The sequence below is a fragment of the Suncus etruscus genome, chromosome 16, assembly GCF_024139225.1.
Source record: "Suncus etruscus isolate mSunEtr1 chromosome 16, mSunEtr1.pri.cur, whole genome shotgun sequence".
NCBI lineage: Eukaryota > Metazoa > Chordata > Mammalia > Eulipotyphla > Soricidae > Suncus > Suncus etruscus.
The window spans coordinates 56,537,065-56,542,512 of NC_064863.1; the positions used below are offsets into that span (position 1 = coordinate 56,537,065).

General features: G+C 35.6%; 1 pseudogene; it reads left to right on the forward strand.

Moving 5' to 3' along the window:
• The first annotated feature begins 467 nt into the window (after positions 1-467).
• Positions 468-4,198, forward strand: LOC126032152 (60S ribosomal protein L7-like; annotated as a pseudogene).
• Positions 4,199-5,448: the final 1,250 nt, after the last annotated feature.

Consider the following 5,448-nt stretch of genomic DNA (forward strand, 5'->3'; position numbering starts at 1 on the left):
TACCCTTTGAATCTCTGCAAAATCTGTAGTTATCTCCCCCTTTTCATTTCTATACAGATTATCAAGTTTCTTTCTCTCTTTCTTTGTGAGTTTTGCCAATGGTCTATCAATCTTGTTTATTTTTTTTAAAGAACCAACTTCTGCTTTAGTTGATCTTTTGTATTATTTTTTGTTTTCTACTTCATTGATTTTTGCTCTAAGCTTTGGTATTTCCTCCTGTCTCCCTATTTTGGGTTCCTTTTGTTGATCATTTTCTAATTTTATAAGCTACATCATTAAATTGTTCCTTCTTCTTTCCTGATGTGTATTTGCAAAGCTATAAATTTTCCTCTCAGTACTGTTTTTGCTGTGTCCCAGCAAATACTCCAAACTGAAATAACAGATCTGAAAACCATGGTAGCTGAACTGAAAACCTCAATAGTAAGCCTCTCCAACAGGGTAACAAATAGAGATGGAATACTGATGGAATGCTGGGGCGCCTCTGGCAGACAGTCCTTGCTGGGTCTTCCTTGGCTTCCTCAGGAGAGATTCAGGAGACAGAGGAGACGAGAAACAGGCAAAGGCCATGATATTGTTAAAGTAACTGAATTTCATATCAAATTTATTGCGTCAAACTCAGTGTTGGTCTTCAGATAGCTTTTTTTTTTTTTTTTTTTTTTTGTTTTTGGGCCACACCCGGTAACGCTCAGGGGTTACTCCTGGCTATGTGCTCAGAAATTGCTCCTGGCTTGGGGGACCATATGGGACACCGGGGGATCGAACCGCGGTCCGTCCAAGGCTAGCGCATGCAAGGCAGGCACCTTACCTTTAGCGCCACCGGCCACCGCCCGGCTCCTTTTTTTTTTTTTTTTTTTTTTTGGGATTCAGATAGCTTTAATGTTAAAATCTCTATGGTTCTAGAGATGGTACTAGGTTGTGCATATTTGAAGAAAAAGAATCAACAAATGGTTTAAAGATCTTTATAAGTATGGTAAAAAAAATTTTTGGTCCTTCTAGGAGCAAGAATATTTAGCAATTTGGTTCTAAATTGGCAGCAGGCAATTTAAAGCTTCTCTCTTAAGGCCTTAGTACTGGGTTCTAGGCTGCTAACTTTGGAAGCTTGTCTTTCCTCAGAAGAGGCTGGAACACCAAATCAACAAAGGCTTCGACCTGGGTGTACATGGCTGTCTTTGGCAGCAAGACCGCCCTCAGAGGATGAATGGCAAACAGGTTAGAATGTGTAATGCAGATGAGTGTTTTATGCAGGAAAGTTAAAAACAAAGAAATGTACAGGAGGTTTGAGGGTTTTGTTAGAACAAAACTGTATAGTAAAAAATATATATTGTTATTAGTATATCTCTAAATTAGAAATGACCTAATGTTTTGTATAGAGAATTCTATAGTAAAGAAGCTTAGATTCTATAGACTCATGCTATGGTGCTCTTAGAAAAAAAATGGATCTTTAGGAATTACAGGAAATAAAGAGTTCTTAAATGGAACTTAAAATTAGAATTTAAATTATATACATAACGTTTGTTCTGTATGTTCTGTAATTTGAGAAACATTGTTTTTTCTCTTTTCTTGGCACCTTCAGTATTTTAAATGTTTCATGGCATTATGTTGATTTGCATAAATACAGGCAGCAGATTTCCTCTCTGTAGTGGGGATCACTCCTCATGCAGACAGAAAAACCTTAAAATTCAACTAGGAAACCCCAGAGCCCTCTTTCAGAGGAACAGAGTTGAAATATGTTGAGGTTTTTTTTTTGTTTTGTTTTGTTTTTTTTGTTTGTTTTTGGTTTTTGGGCCACACCCGGTAACGCTCAGGGGTTACTCCTGGCTATGTGCTCAGAAGTTGCTCCAAATATGTTGAGGTTGTGTGATGAACAGTGTCATTCCTGTCAGTGCTCAGGACAACACCACGTGAAGTGCCAGGGAATAGAACTGGCTACATGAAAGACAAAATTCTTACCCCTGTACTATCCTTTCAATCTGATTCCAAATTTTTGACACTGATGATATAATTTCTGTATATTAAGATAGCTGATAACACAGGCTAAGCAGTATTTTAAGTTTAGATAAAAGGTCACAAATGAAGCAGTAGTTTAGAGTTATCATGTACAAATAACATTTATTTTTAATCAATATCTTTATTTAACCACCATGATTACAAACATGTTTGTAGTTGGGTTTCAGTTATAAAATAAAGAGCACCCCCTTGACCAGTGCAACCTTCCCACCACCAATGCCCCATTTCTACCTTCCCCCACCCCCTGCCTGCATTCAACACAGGCATTTTAGTTCTCTCACTCATTACCATTGTCATGATAGTTGTCAGTGTAGTTATTTCTCAAGCTGAAATCACCACTCTTTGTGGTAAGCTTTATATCGTGGGCCTCTCCTTCAGCCCTCATCTCTGTTGTCTGTAGATATTAATACAATAAAGTCTTTTATTTTTCTTTAATTCCTTAGATGAGTGAGACTATTTTGTGTCTCTCTCCCATAAATAACACTTAAAGTCATAAAAATGGATGAGTGAGGATAAATAAAGAAGAGAAAACTAAGGAACTGAAATGCCCTTCCCAAAGTTACTCTTTACATTAAGAGGCCAGGGAATGATGAGGAATTGACAAAAGAGACTTTAAAAAAGCAGAGTCAGTAAAAGTGCTTCAAGAATGAGAAAATGATCACCCATGTCAAGTGCCCCCACTAAGTCTGCAAGCATGCATTGATTTTTGCATTTAGCAGTCTCGTGGTCCTTAATGACCTTGTCCAAAGCAGTTTTGATGGAGTGATGCAAGAAAACCAATTATTAAGAAATTAAGTAAGAATAGGAAAAAAGAATTTGAAGAGGTACCAATTTGTATAACTATTTTAATTTTGTAAATATGGAAATCTTAAGTTATTAACAGGGTTTAGGGAACAAAAGGGAAAATTACTGTTCATTTAGTATAAGTTGCAAGAGCATTATTTTGCATCAGTTTTTTATTATTTAGACAAATTTCCTTTTCTTCAATAATGTTTTGTAATAACCAATTACCCTTAGCTTCTATATTGTTAACTTTGCCCAAAATTGTCTCTTTATAAGAGCCTTTCATAATATATTCTCAAATGAACAAAGTTGATGGTAACCAGGTGCATACATATGTACATATTAGACATACATGTATAAAATTCTCTGTGACACTTTTCTGACTGGAACCAGGGAAGGTGCAGAAAAGAATAAAAATAAAGTTCCAGCTATTCTAGTAGTAGCAAATAAAAGAAGAAAAAGAAGTTTCCTGATGTGCCAGAAACCTTGAAGAAAAAGTGAATAAATTTCTTAGAGCTGAAGATTAAGTGCTTAAGAAAGAAATTTGCCCAAAAGACTCTTTGAAAGGCAAGGAGGAAGGTGATCTATGAAAAAGCTTAGCATTATCAAAAGGAGTATAGAAAGATGTACAGGACAGAGATTCATGTGGCTAAAAGGAAGAAAAAAATGCTGGCAACTTTTACATTCCTGCTGACCCCAAAGTGGCTTTTGTCATCAGAAACAGAGGTATAATCCTGATGACTAAAGTGTGAGCCCCAAGGTTCAAAAAATTGTTGCAGCTTCTTCCTCTTCACCAGGTCTTTATTAGCACCTTTGTTAAACTCAACAAGACTTCAATTAGCATGCTGAAAATTATAGAACCCTATATTACATGGAGGAACCCAAACCTGAAGACAGAAAAAGAGTTTATCCAGAAATATGATTATGGCAAAATCCACAAGAAGGAAATTGTCCTAAAAGATAATGCACTGATTACATGAATTCTTGGTAAATATGGCATCATCTACATAGAAGATAAGCTTAATGAAATCTATACTGTTGAAAAACTCTTTAAAGAAGCAAACAACTTTATCTGACCCTTTAAATTATCTTCTTCCGGGGCCGGAGAGATAGCATGGAGGTAAGGCGTTTGCCTTTCATGCAGGAGGTCATCGGTTCGAATCCCGGCGCCCCATATGGTCCCCTGTGCCTGCCAGGAGCAATTTCTGAGCCTGGAGCCAGGAATAACCCCTGAGCACTGCCAGGTGTGACCCAAAAACAACAACAAAAAAAATTATCTTCTTCCAGGAATGGGATAAAGAAAAATGCCACCCATTTTATAGAAAGTGGAAATGCTGGTAACAGAGAAGACCAGATCAACCAGCCGATTAGACAGACGTATGAACAAAGATCTATCACGTTTCTGTAATCTGGTCAGTTACTAAATAACTGCTTTCAAATTGGAAAATAAATAAATAAAATAAAGTTCTTTGTGTCTAAATACTTATGTACAAATTAGCAATTATGACAATAATTAGATAAAAGCGTAAGTAGATATAAATGTATCATAGATCTGTATGTATATTGATACTTATATATGAAATACAAATTCATGATAAAATAACATGTACACCTATAGGGATCCATCTATTTTATCTAAATTCTGATTAAATAAATCTATCTTCAGCTAGCTTTATATCTATGACTCTCACATGCATAAATATAAATACATACCAATACATATATATGCTGTATTTATAGGTGAAATTATATAATGTAGAGAAATTGAGAGACATTCTTTCAAGATCCATAACAGAAACAAAGATGATACTCAATAAGTATATATAAATTGTTTTTCAAAATAATAAATTTCTGTTAACATTTACTTCATTGCATCTTATATGTTCAGAAGCGTTATAGACTCTACAAGTTAAAAATAAATAAAACATGCTGCTTTTTTCTATCCCTGGCAATCAGTATAACATTCAAAATACTGGGATAGTCTAGATTTTGTCCATAAGGAAAGATTTTACTCTATCTGGAAACATTTGATTGTCATGAATGGAAGGATGTTACTGGCATCTAGAGGCTAGTGAGGTTGCTAAACTTTCTATAGTGCAAATGACAGTCCCCAACAACAAAAACTATTTTGAACCAATGTGCTTAGAGTACTGATATTGAGAAGCTATGAACTATGGGACATATTTTCCCATCTTTGTACATTAATTAAATGAAGATTATATATTTACAGAGGATATAAAGAAGTCTGGACAGGAGGCCGGAGAGATAGCACAGCAGTGTTTGCCTTGCAAGCAGCCGATCCAGGACCAAAGGTTTGAATCCCAGCATCTCATATGGTCCCCTGTGCCTGCCAGGAGCTATTTCTGAGCAGATAGTCAGAAGTAGCACCTGAGCACTGCCGGGTGTGGCCCAAAAACCAAAAACCAAAAAAAAAAGAATACTGGACAGATATATTTGAATTAATAAGCAAGGGACCTATTGTGGATGAACTGCATCCTCAATGGTATCTGTAAATAACTTATGAACTTTATATTATTAGATAACACTGAGTAGAAACAAAAATTGTATGCAACATAATTTGACCTTGAAAGAAAAAATGTCTTGAAATGGTTCCTTTCATTACAAAGTCGGGATCTCTTCACAAATCAATATTATTGA